Source organism: Myotis myotis, unplaced genomic scaffold (genome assembly GCF_014108235.1).
Source record: "Myotis myotis isolate mMyoMyo1 unplaced genomic scaffold, mMyoMyo1.p scaffold_m19_p_1, whole genome shotgun sequence".
NCBI lineage: Eukaryota > Metazoa > Chordata > Mammalia > Chiroptera > Vespertilionidae > Myotis > Myotis myotis.
This window is the reverse complement of record NW_023416313.1, coordinates 31,539,472-31,555,751: the sequence shown is the minus strand read 5'-3', so window position 1 is coordinate 31,555,751 and position 16,280 is coordinate 31,539,472. Positions and strand designations below refer to the sequence as shown.

The 16,280-nt window shown below is 46.1% G+C and overlaps 1 long non-coding RNA gene, 1 other non-coding gene and 1 pseudogene across 3 annotated transcripts; all 3 read left to right on the top strand.

Moving 5' to 3' along the window:
- Nucleotides 1–442: 442 nt before the first annotated feature.
- Nucleotides 443–1,287, top strand: LOC118651832 (annotated as a pseudogene).
- An 8,268-nt stretch (nucleotides 1,288–9,555) lies between these two features.
- Nucleotides 9,556–13,058, top strand: LOC118668593. 2 transcript variants are annotated; one of them, XR_004971687.1, is made up of 3 exons: nucleotides 9,556–9,604; nucleotides 9,901–10,043; nucleotides 10,727–13,058. It is a non-coding gene; the product is annotated as an uncharacterized LOC118668593 (long non-coding RNA). The 2 variants fall into 2 exon arrangements; XR_004971686.1 differs by lacking the exon at nucleotides 9,556–9,604 and having other exon boundaries at nucleotides 9,703–10,043.
- Nucleotides 10,295–10,416, top strand: LOC118662213. Its single transcript, XR_004969633.1, has one exon. It is a non-coding gene; the product is annotated as a small nucleolar RNA SNORA26 (small nucleolar RNA).
- Nucleotides 13,059–16,280: the final 3,222 nt, after the last annotated feature.

Sequence of the window (16,280 nt, the reverse complement as noted above, 5' to 3'; positions counted from 1 at the left end):
AGCCATGCCAGCCAGACTCACTTAGCATAATATGCTCTGCCGGAAGCCAGTCCACCCTTGCTGCTTGACACAGTCGCTGCAGGGAAGAAACATCTGCACAGCATATGTTTCAAAGGACCTGGCGTATATGGCATACTGCTCTTAATATGTTTGCTCCCCTTAGCGCTATGTGTTTTAGCCAAGGTCACCTCTCTGAGAAAGGTTGTTTCCCCAGGTAGGGATTTTTCCCTGAAGTTAGGGAGGGAATAAAACCCCTTAACTAAGTGCCAGGCAGGTAGTTAATCTCTTTAACTATGAACAATCACCCTTAAGCTGCATAATCTTTACTCCCTGGAATGGAGATAAGAAATGCCCTAACCTTTGGAATAGAAATTGATAGGATTAAAATCAACTGGTATAGGACAGTTCCGGGGACGCGGGAGTGAGGCCTTCCTCTGCCGACATGCACCGACAGAACTTCCGAACCCTGACTCCTCCTTACCCCGGCCTGGGGGTAGGAGGTTGGAGCAGCAGGAGCAGCTACCGGGGTACCGGGGCTGCGGCCTCCCTCCCCTCGGGACGGGTACGGGAGCCTGCATCACACGCCCGTCGTTCGGCCCCGGTGTAGGCACTATGGGAGCAGCCACTCTCGGCAACATGGCGGCAGCTTCCCCGGGGGCTGGTTCGGGTCTCTGTCCCCTGGCAGCTACCCTGGCTCCTACTCCAGGTCCCCCACGGGGTCCCAGCAGCAATTCGGCTACTCCCCAGGGCAGCAGGCCCACCCCCAGGGTTCTCCAAGGACATCTACACCTTTTGGATCAGGGTGTGGTAGAGAAAAAAGAATGTCTAATGAGTTGGAAAGTTATTTCAAACCTTCAATGCTTGAAGACCCTTGGGCTGGCCTAGAACCAGTGTCTGTAGTGGATATAAGCCAACAATACGGCAACACTCAAACATTCACAGGCAAAAAAGGAAGATACTTTTGTTAACATTTCTGAAATTCAACTGGAAGCTTCATGTGTCAGGAACATCTTGGACAAAACTCACTTGTGTACCTAAGTTGAACCCTGACATGGTGACTTTGACTGAATAATTAGTTGAGTCTTCTTGGTATTTTTCATCATGTCATATATTGTTGGTATTAGAAAAGAAATATGGTAGGATAATTTGCAATATTTCTCTGAAAGTGCCTACCACATTTTAGAAGATTTACAGTTTCCAACTATTTAACATTCTTGGTTATATAATGGACATTTGTCTTTTAATGTTTTTCCAGTGTTTTAAAATAAAACATTTTGTCTTCCTAAAAAAAAAAAAAATCAACTGGTATAAATACACATGTAATAAGACAATAAAATACAGAACTTGGCTGGAGATCCTGGACAGAACTTGGCTAGAGATCCTGGCTAGGCTGCTGATGAACTGAACGCTGTCTCCGCCCAAACCTTTGGGAACCCCTGGACCTGCTGGGGCTAGACCCCAACAATGCTCTGTAGATTTATCCATATTGTCACAAATGGCCCCATGTCGTTCTTTTTTATGAATGAGTAGTAATCATTGTATATATGTACCACTTCTTCTTTATCCATTTGTCAGTTGGACATTTTCTTACTTTGCTCCCATATCTTGGCTGCTGTACATAAAGCTGCAATGAGCATAGGGTGCATGTATCTTTTTGAATTAGTGCTCTTGATTTCTTCATATAAATACACAGTAGTGGAATTGCCAGACTGTATGGTAGTTCTTCCCCCCCCCCCCTTAATCTGTGCTTGAGAATATATTCTTTATTGATTTTTAGAAAGAGGAAGGGAGAGAGATTGAGAGAGAAACATAGGTTGGTTGCCTTCTGTATGCACCTTGACCTGTATTGCACCCACCCACAACCTTTGTTGCAGGGGACAATGCTCCAACCTACTGCGCCACCTGGCCAGGGTGGCAGTTCTAGTGTAATTTTTGAGTAACTTCCGCAACGGTTTCCATAGTGACTACACTAACCCACAACCCTACAAATAGTGCCTGAAGTGTCCATTTTCTCCACATGCTCGCCGACACTCATTTGTTGATTTGCTGATAACAGTCATTCTGACAGGTGTGAGGTGATATTTCATTGTGATTTTACTTTGCATTTCTCTGGTGATTAATCAAGTTGAACATCTTTTCATGTCTTTTGGCCATCTGTGTGTCCTCTTTGGAGAAATGTCTCTTCAGATTTTCTGCCCTTTTTTTTTACTATTCTTTTTTTATTATTTAGAGTGGAAGGTAGAGAGAAACAATGTGACAGCATAGCATCAATCGGCTGCCTCCTGCACACGCCCTACCAGGGTTCGAACTGGCAACCTTTTGCTGCACAGGATGATGCCCAACCAACTGAGCCACACCAGCCAGGGCTTTGCCCATTTTTAAATTGGATTGTGTGAGGGTTTTTTAATGTTAAGTTGGATGAGTTTCTTATATATTTTGAATATTAACCATCGAATGCTCTAAAAATACCAATTAAGTCCATCTAATGTAATACATCATTTAAAACCACTGTGTCCTTGTTGAATTTTTGTCTGGATGACTTATCCATAGACGTCTGGAGTGTTAATGTCCCCAACTGCGATTGTCTCACCGGCGATCTCTCCCTTTATGTCTATCTTGCTTTATATATCGAGGTGCTCCCACATCGGGCCTCAGATGATTACAAGAGTTATACCCTCTTGTTTTTATCATTATGAAATACCCTTCTTTGTCTCTTACAGGCTTTGTTGTCTGATAGAGGTATTGCTACCCCAGCTTTTTTTTGTTTGTTTCCATTTGCATCAAACACCTTTTTTCATTCCTTCACTCTCAGTGTGTCTGTGTTTTTTGATCTGAAGTGAGTCTCTTCTAGGCGGCATATGTACAGGGCTTGTTTTTATCCATTCAGCCACCCTGTGTCCTTTGATTGTAGCATTTAGTCTATTTAGATTTAAGTAATTATTGATAGACATGTAATTATGGCCAGCTTAGTGTTTCTGATCATTTCTGTAGTTCTTCCATGTTCCTTTCTGCTTCTCTTGCTCTCTTCCACGTTGATGATTTTCTATAGTGTTATGTTTAGATTCTTTTTGTTTATTTCCTGTATGTCTCTTAGGGATTTTTGGTTTCCAGGTTACCATGTGCTTCATATATTCCAGGCTGTTTATAGCAGTCTAATTTGATGGCTGCCTACGTTTGAACACATTCTAAAATCACTACAATTTTTACTCACCTTCCACATGTTTATTTATTTATTTTTTTTTGAGCTGCTGCTCTTGCTCTGAAGCTCAGAACAAGTGAGTTTGTGAGCACAGGAGTCTGTGCACAGTCCCTTTGAGAGGAGCAACTCAGTCTCCAGCAGCCCTTTTTTCTGGGACGCTACCCCAGCACTGATGTCCCAAATTGGGAGCCTGGTGTGGGGCAGGGACCCCTTGCTTTTCGGGGGCGGGGGGTGGGGGGGTGGGCTTAGCAACTGAGATTCCTCCTGATTCTTAATTGCTACATCATGGGCATAGAACTTGCTCATTCTGCATCTCTGCCCCTCCTACCAGTCTCAACATGGCTTCTTTGTATCCTTAGTTAGAGGACTTCTGTTCAGCTAGTCATCAGGTGGTTTTCAATGACGGTTGTTCTATAACTTAGATGTAATTTCGATGTGGATGTGGGAAGAGGCAAGCACAGAGTTCACCTGTTCTGAACATTTGGGGATTATTTTTTCCAGTAGGTATTTACTTACCACTAAGGTTGTTACGCTCCTACAATGGAATGCCTCAATGTTGCCTTTTTTTTTTTTTTATGCTTTTCTTCTGTATTGCAGTCACATTAACCTGTCCTTTGGAAAAGTTGGAGCCACTGGGCCATGTATAATGGGACATTAAAAACTTCATTCTCTTTGGCTGAGTAATTTCACTCGGAGTGTATCTTAAGAAACCACACTACCCTTTTACATGCCTTCTGCCTTCCTAATAAAGAATTTCCACAAAGATGTTCATAGTGAAGCATAGTGACCTCCATCTTGGGTAAAAGCTGCTGTTTAAAATTCTAACCCTGCTATTCTGGCTTCTGTAAACGTTTGCTTGCTTAAATAATAGGAAAAAATAAGACTACTCCCATTCCAGAGAGGCTGTAAAGTATGCCCCAGACAGAGTTGTCAGTGCTGGCACCAGGCCAGGCCGTGAGATACGGTCTCAGGGCCCTTTCCCAGCACGCAGGCCTTCTTTCTCAAAAGGTCCGGAAGTCTCATTCCAAATTTGGAAGACAAAGAGCTGAAAAATGTATAAATAGGAAAGACTTCCTCTATTTGGGGCCCAGAATTTGACAGAGACACTCTACTCTAAGCCTGCTAGTGCTAGCGTAATAATAAAAGACTCCAAATTAATTTGGCTTATTGATTAAGATGTCTTCTGATTTACAGTATAACAGTAGAATCTTAGCATAATAAAATTCAATATTGCTAACATTTAGAAAAAAAAAATCTCTCACCTTCTTTCCCTTCACTATACTGTATATGCTCACATGGCCAAGTACCAACTCTGGTTGCCCCCCAGCTCCCCACCTCCTGGCTTGCACCTGCACTAGAGCATTGCTGGAATTTAACACCTGAAGGTGCTACCAGGTCCAACTTAAGTTCACAATCATAAGTTGAAATTGGCACTTAGCATTGCCTGACAATTCTATAGTTTCTATTCTCTAAATGACTATATCACAGATACTTTTCTTTTTCTTTTATATTAAAAAATAGTCTTATACTTCCTTCCACTCCCCCCCCACACACACACATTTTCATCTGATGAACTTGTCTCATACTTCACTGAGTAAAAGCAATTAGACAAATAGCCTGTCATCTTCTCACCAACCTACCCCTGTTCATACCTACACCCTGCCTTCCCTCGGCTTTGATGATGTGCCCTTGAACTTCTCACTGTCTGCACCTCACACTTCCCTCAGTCCCCTCCTGTCCACCAGGGAGGACGCTGCGACCTCCCCCTTGCCAACTCAATTGTCCGCTAGTTTCTTAGATTTCTCAGTGCCATTCTTAGCAGTTGGACACTCCCCCTTTCCAAACACCTCCTCTCAGTCACACTGATGGTTAATTGTGTGTGTCAATTTGACATAGCCATGGGGTCCCAAGTATTTGGTCAAACATTCTGAGTGTTTCTGTGAGGGTGTTTTGGGTAAGATTAGCGTTTAAACCAGTGGGCTGAGTCAAGCAGATTTCTCTCCCTCAGGTGGGAGGGCCTTCTCTAATCACTTGAAGGCCTAATTGGAACAAAAAGGCTGACCCTCCCTTGACTAAGAGAATTGTCCCTATCTGACTGCCTTAAAACTGGGACATCAGTTAAAATAAAAATAATTGTTACAGGAAAACATGGATGATTTTCGCCTTTTTCCTGCTTTCAGATGTGAACTGAAACACTAGTTCTTCCTGGATCTTGAGCCTGCTGGCCCTCAGGTGAAAACTATACCATCAGCTCTCCGGGTTTTGAGGCCTTTGGACTCAGCCTGGACCGACACCATCAGCCCTCCTGGGTCTTCAGTTTGCTGATTCACCCTGCAAATCTTGGGGCTCTCCAGCCTCTGTAATCATGTGAGCCAATTCCTTATAATAATGGTTCCATTTCTCTGAAGAACCCTGACTAATACACAGAGTCTCTTGGTTTTCCTCCTGCTCCATTAGGTACTCCTTGGCTAGCTCCTCTTCCGCCCCATCTCTAAATGTGAGAGTGTTCGGTGCTGGTTCTAGGCCCCCTCCTCGTTGTCATCTGCATAACAAATCCCACCAGCGTTCTAATGCAGCCCCTGTGTCTTTAAATAGCATTGATGTGTCGGTGATTCCCAAATCTGTGTCGCCAACCCTGGTTTCTCCACTCAACTTTAAACTCTTGTGTTTATACTTATTGGTCATCTCCACCTGGATGTTTCATAGGCATCTCATTTGGCCATAGAGCATGGCCAAACCTTAACTCTCAGTTCTCTCCCCAAATCTGCATTCTCGTGAACAAACTCTAACTATAGTTAACATATGGATGAACCTAAACAGTGACTTAAAGAAACCAGACACAAAACAGTATGCACTGTAATTGTTCCATTTATATAATGTACAAAAAGGAATGGTACTCTAGACTGACTACGTGCTCTTCTTCGTCAGGATGGTGGAAAACCCTTGTGTGGGAGGGAGTAGTAAGTTTCAGGAAGGACACACGTCTGGGATGCTGGTTATGTTGTCTTTTTAGCTCATTGCTGGTGTGACGTGTTTGTGAAACTTCAGCAGGCTGTTCATTTCCGGTTTGTGCACTGATCCAAAGGGGAAGACTTTAATGAGTAGCACCCACTGCCAGAACCTCTGGGGAATGAGGCCACAGAAGGATTTGACATTTGAGAGACTTGAGAAGGATTTGAGAGACGTGATCAGCTTTGCATTAGGAAGATTAATTCTTGGCTTTGTACACGGCTAGGAGAGGAGTTAAGGGGCCATTCTAGAAGTAGCCCAGGCAAGTAATTGTGAAGGCCTGAATACAAGTAGAGCAACAGGAACGGAAAGGACAGGCTATAGTTGATATTTAAAGAGAAAACACAGACTTTGGGGCAGGTCACTAAATTCCCTTCTTCTGGTTTCTTCACTTGAAAAATTATTAACAGTGCCCACTTCATTGATGATTATTTTGATGACTTAATGAGGCACAGGGGATTTAGTGATGTAAAAAAAAAAAAAAAGCAGTTCTCACTGCATACTGTGCTGAGCAAGATAGAAGGTGTTGAGATTAGAAAGCTTCAAGAGAAATACCTTAATTTGGCAAGGTCCCTATGAAATGGGTATTTTGGACTGGAACCTGGATTCTTCGTCTGCCGGAATCGAAGAATGAATCCACAGACAGAAAGTGGTATAGTAAAGGTAGAGATTTATTTAAGAATAAATAGACTCCCACATGGGTGGAGGGGAGGGGGGAAGGGTCGCACAGAGTTCTTTTTCCCTATACCTTACAAAGGCTGCAGATCCTGGTGCCTTGATATCCTCTGATTGGGCACTATTCCCCTAAACTGGTTACTATATAGTAACGCATGGATTCAAAGGTCGAACCTCACATGGGACATGTGAAGTTCTCACCTCCCCTCCTTCCTTATTGTTTTCCTATTCCCTTTGGGCTTTCTTCTTCTCCTTCTGGAAAAAGGGCTTCCTTCTCTGTATTTTGTAAATATAGACCTTTTGCTGTTCCCAGCTCCCTCATTCTATGGAAATGTACCTGTTGCAACTTTCCAGCTCTTCCATTCTATGGAAATACTAGAGGCCCGGTGCATGAAATTTTGTGCACTGCGGGGGTGGGGGTATCCCTCAGCCTGGCCTGTGCCCTCTCACAGTCCAGGACCCCTAGGCGGACATCTCTCTTGCAGTCCAGGACCCTTCACTCCTTACCTCCCGCCTGCAGTGGAAGAGGGAGAGGCTCCCGCCACTGTCACTGCCACTGTGCTTGCCAGTCCTGAGACGGGCTTCTGGCTCCTGTGGGAGCACACTGACCACCAGAGGGCAGCTTCTGTGTTGAATATCTGCCCCCTGGTGGTCAGTGCATGTCATAGCAACCGGTCATTCCACCATTAGGTCAATTTGCATATTGGAGTTTCATTATATAGGATACATTCTGCTGCTCTGTAGCCCTGTGCTTCCTCCATGGTCCCCTTAATTTCCAAAATTTCCTAAACCTGTCCTATTTTACCCCTAAAATTCCTGTTTCACCTAGAAGCCTCCGCTCTTGGACTGGGTCAATGAGACAGTACCTGTCTGAAGCTTAGGACTCATTCCCTGCAGGGGTCTCAAGTCTCTGCTGTTCCCCACCCTCTTAGCCGGGCTGTGTGGCTGGAAAAGACCAATGGCACAGGAGCATCCGTGCTTACCCAATCGGGTGCGCTCATGGGTGATGGGCAGACCGGGTCTTCCAGGGTTCTCCTGGCTGCAGGGGAGGATGCAGGTCTCCCTCAGGCCCTGGGTCACTGGCTCCCACTGCTAGGGGAAATTCCCTACATTCATGGACACCTGGAGGCCTCCACTGATTCCGACCCTGAGCGGAGGGGCATTGAGGGGCGATGAAGGCGACCTGGGAGTTTGAGGAGCCGCAGGAAGGAGCTGCCTTTGTCAGAACCCCTGACCCCCGGTGCCGGAGGCCAAGGTGAGGCGAGGCCGGTCCGGGAGCTCTTAGCCTGGAGATCGGACTTTCCCTCACCTGCCTTTGCTGCTGGGCTTTTCCTCGTTCACCTGCGGGTGCGGAGGTTTCCAACAGAGCGGCTCTGCTGCCACTTGGCAGAAGGAACCCGTGGTCCTAACGCGCGATCTGATTAGGCCCTGCCAGGTACTAACGCTCACGCTGTCTGTGTTGCAAGGTTGAAGGGGTTGCAACCTTGACTGGGACATTTGAATTAAAAATAGCGGGTGAACTTGTCCTATTGTTAACACACTTTCTAATGCATGCAGTGCAGTGTGGTAGGCTGTGCAGAGGGATTACCTGCCTTACTTAAATGGTCTGCTCCTGTGGTCCCAGCCCGTTTCTAGCGGATTAATGATCACCGGTTAATAATGCGGATTTAAGTATTACTGGTTAATAATGAAGATATATATTACCGGTTAATAATGCGGATTTATGTATTCTTCCTCCCCCCCCCCCCCCCTATAATGTGGGGATGATTAAAGGTATTTTAAAATATTTTTTCCCTTATTTTTAGAGAGAGAAAGGGAGAGGGACAGAGAAACATCTATGTGGGAGTGAAACATGGGTGGGCTGACTCCTGCACGCCCCTACCAGGGCCCCTACCCGGGATGGATCCCACAACCCCGCCTGCGCCCCGACTGGGAATCTAACCTGCAACCTTTCAGTGCATAGGCAACCAACCGAGCCACACAGGCCAGGGCGGTCATAAAAGGTATTTTGAGGATTACATTTGTTAACAGATGGTAAAGTCTGGAAACAGTAATCAAACTTTCCTTTTTGGCGTATACTCCAATGGTATTCCCCTTACCTGTTTGCCATTTGAGTGTCTCCTAGAGAAAGGCATGGCGGCCCACCCTGGCTGCTGGCCGGCTACTCATCTACACTGCAAGCCAGTGAACAGAGAGCAAGAGGGAGGCTGGTCCCCCAAGGATTGGGAGGGGCCCTGGGGCGCGCTGGTCGAAAGGGACGTGGCCGGCTTCCCTTTAGGCTCATGGCTTCGCAGGACGGCCTCCAATCACACGATCGGCTAGCGCAGTGGTAGGGAAGGAAATGTCTGGGTCGTGGTCCGGCCCCGGGGTAAGGCCAGGGCATCCGCAGGAGAGTCCCGAGAAAGGCGCGGGGGCCTTAGGGAACCAGATCCACGAGGGCCAAGGCCTGGGGAGGCGCCGGGACTCGGGTTCCCAGAAGGAGGCTCCGCGCAGGCTCGGCTCGTCCTCCCGCCTCGGAAAGAACCGGGAGCCGGGCGCGCGGAGGACCGCGGGCACCAATGGCCGGGCTCGCCCCGCCCCGGCCGGGCTTCCCGGGGATTGGCTGCCCGCCGCGCCGCCCCGCCCCGCCCCGCCCCGCCCCGCCCCGCCCCGCCCCGCGCTGCAGAACCGGTCTCCGCGGTGCGCGCCAGGCACCGGCCTCTCAGTCTCGTGGAGTCGGCGGTGAGTGCGCCTCTACGCGCGGTCCCGGCGGGAGGGCGGTCCCCCAGCGGCCGGGTGGGGTGGGCTCGGGCCGGGAGGGTAGGGGGGGTCATCCCGGGTCCCCTCAAGCTTTGCCCGCCCGGAGCTCCTCTGCTCCCGGCGGCCAGAACCGAGGGGTAGAGTAGCTCTTGGCGGCCCGAGGGGCGGGCGGTCTTGCCCGTCCCGGTGCCGCGCGAGGCACAGACACCGCGCGCAGCCGCCTGGAGGTCCGCGCGGGCGGCCGGGCGCGGTTACAAGTTTGCGCTTTGCTTCCCCAGGGCGCAGCCGCGGCTACAGTGTAGCGGCTGGGGTTCCGGCCCCACCCGGCCTGCGGGGGCGAGAGCGGGCCCCAGCGCGACCTTGGGCCTGGGGAGTGTGTCTCCGACGCCTGTGGGTGCAGCGGTCTGAGGTCTAAGCGCAGGTACGTCCCTTTTTTTGAAATGAAATGACCCAGGCCCAGAGCACGTGGCACATGGCACATGGCGACCAGAGGGTGCCCGGGCGCCGGTTTGGTGCAAAGGCCGGAGTCTACCCGCCTAACGTGAAGTGCATTTACCTTCTCGGCTCCGCGGGGCAGAACAGCTGCATCTAATGGGGTCGGATCGTTAACCGGGGGGTACTGGCGAGAGCGGCCTGCAGGACACCGTAGAGGACCCCACGTCGCCCTTTCCTGTGCCCTTTTAAGGCTGACTCAGTGCCTTAAGAGGCTAACACAGAAGGGTAAAGCAACTCTCCATAAAACCCAGAGAAGAGATGGTAAAACTCCTCTTTGGATCCTGTCTGGAGTCACAGCTGAGACCAGAAAATTTCCCTTTCAGTTTGATCAGCTTTTGTGTTATTTTTACACAGTCATGAGCAAAGTGATACATTTAACCTTAGCGGTGGTGATACCTTCAGGCCTGCTCTTAAACTCTGGGGATGCCGTCTAGTGTTTTCAAATAGATAGGGGAGTTTGGGTACCTTGGTTGTCTTTGAAGGCGGAAGAAATCCAGATGGTAGAACCACATGTACACAAGGCTTTTTCTGAACATTTGAGACAAACAGAAGACGACATGTCAAAAGTTTCTTAACTGTTTAGTCATTCAAAAACTCTTTTTTTTATAGGTTGAATACGACAGATACAAGCCGTTGATGCTGGAATGCTGTGATGCTGGTATTTTAACGGACTCAAAACCAACTTTCAGGCTAAGTGCACTTGAGGAGGTCAGGCATTGTTGTGTAAGTTGTAGCAGCCATGTGTCCATGCGCCGGCACAGGAGTTCACACGCAGTAGCTGGTGGTGAGAGAGCAGTGCAGTGGGCACCTCATTTCCTTCTTTTCATTTAATTCTCACAATTACGTGAAGTCAACACTGTTCTCTAATTTTACAGATAAAGCAACATTAAGTCCCCCACCAACCCTCCAAGAACTCTGGACCACCCCTATACCCACCAGGGACACAAGTCTTAGTCAAGGATGGGAAGGAACTCCAACCTGTATGGGAAGGATCTTACCCAGTTCTCTCATATGATAAAGTTCCAGGGATCGCCAGTTGGGCCCACTATACTAGGATCAAACCCTAGGTATAGGCTGAGGACTTACTTCCTCTGGACCTGGCTTACACCTTTTTTGCAAAAAAAGACCCCAAAACAAATCAGAATGCTTCTAAATTCCAGGTAAGGCTCAGCAGTCTCTTCTATTATCTCCTAATTCACCCTAGCTAATTCCGGTAGCGCTTATCAATTAGCCAACCTTATTGCCATTACTTTACAATTCAATACCACCTGCTGGGGATCTATAAAACCAACATCTCTGGAATTGGAGCACTTACTGCTGATCAAGTCCAACGAGAGCCCTCCCAAATCCCGATATTGCCAAGGAAAGCCCCATAAGGATGTAACCTTTTACTAAGGGCGAAGGGCAATTGTGTCACTCTTGTCTGATTCTCAAAACACCCTACATTTGAATCCCCAAAGGGGGGCCCCTATTTCTTGAAAGAACTCATGAAAAAAAAAATCTATAACCCCTCTACTTGACCCCCTAACCACAGCCACATTTTCAGCCCAGGGAGTCCAACTCTGGGGAACCAGATTCTCCATCGGAAGGGGAAGCCAGGCCTCTGGGGAAGGTATTCTTATGCTGACATCCAGGTAACTGAAGAACTTACCCTTCCGAGGGAATTTCCTGGATTTGGGGATCCCGAGTCTACCTGGCTCTGTCTGCTGGATGGAGAGGTATTTGCTCTCTAGGCTATGTCATCCCTATGTCAGCATGATGACTCCATAGCAGAATAACAGCCCCCTTTCCCTCCCCATTTCGGAAGTCATCTAAATGGACGAGCAGGGTTCCTCATCCCCTGCCATCCTCCTGGGGGGAGGGGACAGCTGTAGGAGCCTTACTGGGGATCCAACAGCTTTTATCCCAAAATAGCTGCTGCTCTAAGACAGGAGAAAATTAAACATGTTAGAAGAGCAACTTGATTCCTTAGCCTGTAGCCCTTCAGAACAGAATGTGGTACCTGTTTACACCTAAAGGAGGAATGTTGCCTCTATATCAATCAGGGCAGGTACAACAAAACACCAGACATCTTTGAAAGGGCAAGCAACAGATTACTGGGGACTCCTTCTGGAATGCCAAATCTTGGCTTCTCTTCCCCTTCCCTTTGCTGCGACCATAATTCTGGCTCCTAATATTTGGGCCCATGTCACCTTAATTTATTCAACACATTCCTTATATAGCAGCCATACAGCTCTGTCTGAAGGATACCAGGTCCTCGCTCCCATGGAACAGACTCCTTATTCCTGGCCCCTGGTTGGACGTCCGCACCCACATCCCTCAGCGAACTGCAGGCATGGGAACCCAAAGCCCCAAAATGACCCCAATCAGCTTGAAGCAGCCAGAGCAGTCTTTGCCCAGAAGACCCCAAAGAATTGGGTTCCCATAACTTGTGGGGGTGGGATGTTAGGTAGGAAAGTAGACCACCAGTGGTAGTGGCTCGAGCCTCCATCACCTATGTGTGGCCCTGAACAGGAAGCCTTATATGCAACTTTTTGGCTATGTGACCTGGAAAGTCATTTCTCTTGAGATGTAGTGTAACATACTGAAACAGGTTAGGCCAACTGGGGCGGGGGGGCGAGGACCACAGGGCAGCTATTAAGAATTAAGTTCTTCACAGCATTTACATTGAATCTACAAAAGCACCAAAATTTGGCCCAAATGGAGCATATGTCAGTATTTTTTAAAATGAATATTGCATAATGTAAGAAGGGATATAAAAGACAGTGGTGCTAAATAGAATAGGAAAGTACTGGTGGCGATGGGGAAAGCTTTCATAAGGGAAGAAATGTGACTGCAGCGAGATGAACACAGGCAGGTGTGTGCTAGAAGTCCTTCCTGGTGCCCAGCTTAATGTCAAACTCGTTTTCTTAAAATCTCTAATAAAGGTATATAATATCCACTTTGGAGTCAGTGTTTATTTCATAATGCCACGTTTTTGTTTTCTAAATTCCGTTTTTTTTATTTTTCCATGTTCTATAAAATCCAGCCTTACAACTTTTATATTTATTTGTAATTTATTTTTTGTTCGTTCATTGCTTGTACTACCCTATTTTAGTTCACAAAGAGTTTGAATGTAGTTTACAAGAATATATTCCAATGAAATTCTAAAAACAGGAAATTGTAGTAAGGGGGAACTAAGGTAAAGTCCGGCGTGGCTCTGCTGGAGCGTTGTCCTGTAAACCAAAAGATAGTGAGTGGGGTGTATGAGGCGGGAGTCAACAAAATGATAAAGTCCAAAAGACCCCAAAGTACATAAAATGAGACATCCAGCCCTAACCTGTTTGGCTCAGTGGATAGATCATTGGCCTGCAGACTGAAGGGGGTCCCAGGTTTGATTCTGGTCAAGAGCATGTACCTTGGTTGTGGGCACATCCCCAGTAGGGGGTGTGCAGAAGGCAGCTGATTGGTTTCTAACGCTTCCTCTCTGTAAAAAATCAATAAAATTTATTAAAAAAATGAGATATCCAAAAAAAGAAATCTTGAAATTTCCCCTGGATCTTCATAAAGAAGATACTGACCAACCTCAGTGTCAGTAACCTAAAGAGTGCTTATAATCTTTTAAACTTCCATGTGTCCACGGTTTTTGATGCTCATGCAGAATACTTCCTAGCCAAGGTGATTTAGCATACTTAAACTCAATTTTTTCCGAAGTCCTAGTTATGTGGCAAGAGGATTATCAGTTTGCACATGTGACATTGGGGAGAAAAGGGTTCTGGTTATCAAGCAGACAGGCCACACTTGACTGTGATGCTGAAACTGACTGCACACAGACGGGATGCTCCAAGGGTTGAGGGGGAAAGACGAACATTGAGCCCAGTGCCTTTCTACTCTGTCCATTAATTTCTCCAAGTCAATGGGAATATAAATTCTGACATTTTTCTGCTGATAGTTTAAGGACTTGCCTCTAGCAACTTGCCCTTTAATCTCACCCTAACATTTCAGTTACAACAAATCTTTGGAATCTAAACAAATTAAGACAATCAAGAAACCTTAAATTTCTTTATTCTTAGAGCTTATGAAAATTACCAAATATTCATGAAGATATAATTCAATAAGGCCCTGTGTATTTTTTAAGTTTTTTAAAGAAAACCCAACATGTATTTCATCACTAAATATTTCAGTATTCATGTCAATAGAAAAGAATCATACCTGGCAACAATACCAGTAGGATTGCTAAGAAAATAATTTTAAATCCACACTCAGTTTCCTCCATTGTAAAAAATAAGAAAAATCCTATTTTACAGTGTGAATCAAGATTCAAATAAGGTAAAATAATTTTATTGATTTCAGAGAGGAAGGGAAAGGGAGAGAAACCTCAATGATGAGAATCATTGATCAGCTGCCTCCTGCATTCCCCACATGGGATCCAGCCCACAACCTGGGCATGTGCCCTTACCTGCATTTAAACAGCATAATATATATTTTTAAATTATTGATTAAGGTATTACATATGTGTCCTTATTCCCCCATTACTCCCCCACTCATGTCCTCACCCCCCTGTTGTCTGTGTCCATTGGTTAGGCTTATATGCATGCATACAAGTCCTTTGGTTAATCTCCCCTTACCCCCACCCGCCCCTACCTTCCCTCTGAGGTTTGACGGTCTGATGGATGCTTCTCTGTCTCTGGATCTAAACAGCATAATATTTTCAATGCCCAACAAACAAGAGCAGTACTATGCAGTGCTGGGATGTCATTCCTCTTTGTGCCTGCAGAATATCCCATTGATTGGATGTCCTGAATTTTGTTTATCCATTTATCAGTGGGTATGCCTTTGATTTTTTTAAAACCATGTCATGTCCGTTGTCCTAGAGCAGGGGTCCTCAAACTTTTTAAACGGGGCCAGTTCACTGTCCCTCAGACCGTTGGAGGGCCGGACTATAGTTTAAAAAAAAACTATGAACAAATTCCTATGCACACTGCACATACCTTATTTTGAAGGAAAAAAACAAAACGGGAACAAATACAATATTTGTATTTGCATGTGACCCGCGGGCCGTATTTTGAGAACCCCTGTAGAGTTTCACATGCTGGCTGATTGCTTACTCCTGATGCTGTTTCATTTGTTTATTATCACAGACTTGAGAGGAACCCCCTATTCTTGAAAAATTGGTTGTCAAACTTTAGGGTGTGGAAGAACTACCTGGCACGACTGCTAAGGGTGCAGGATTTTAGGCTCCATCAGTGGCGAGTTTGATGTAGACAAGAGGGGGCCCAGGAATCTTCAACAGATGAGTTAATGTTGATGCAGGTATTCCGAGAAGGCGTTTTGAGAAGCTCTGTCTTTAAACCTGGATTTTACTGACATTTAACATTTCATAGGAAAGCCCAACAAGCAGCTGGTAGGTCATTGCCTAAGGCTTGTTAGAAATATTACTTACAGAATTATTGAAAGGGGTCTCAGTTAATGGGTGATGTCTTCTGGGTTGGAGGTAGACATTTGAAGGAATGAGGGATTGCCCTTGCCGGGTAGCTCAGTTGGTTAGAGCATCGTCCAGAGATGCCAAGATTTCGGGTTCAGTTCCATGTCAGGGCACATATAAGAGTCAATCAATGAATGCAACAAACCAGTTTCTCTCGAATCAATACAAATTTTTAAAAAGAAGGAATGATGGGCAAGAGAATTGTGTGGTGGATGCCAGTCACCCTGGAGTGAGTGAAGTAGCCAAATGTAGCTTGAGAGGTAATGAAGCTAAATAGCTTCCACGAATTAAATTACTGCACAGATAGATCTTTTACAGTATTGACCTCAACATTCACAGATGCACTCAGATTAATTAATGACAGTACTTTTGAGTTCGGGAAATCTTAATTCTTAACCTGAAGCCGTTTTCTTTTAGGCGACCAAGAACAAAGTAAGTTGCAGATATTCAAAAGAGAGCAATCCTTTTACTCTAGAAATATGCTACAAGGAAGTACAACCATTTTTGCTTCAACACTTTTTCATTATATTTTCCATTATCTAAATAGAGTACTTTACAACACCAAGAACTCCTGAGTAGAAAGAGTTGTTTTCCCTTAATTTAATGACAAGAATTTGCTTTCACTTAATAGATGAGTGATGCTTTTAAGGGTCTTTTAATGGTGTCAGAGCAGCCGGAGCAGCAAATGGAGTTCCATTT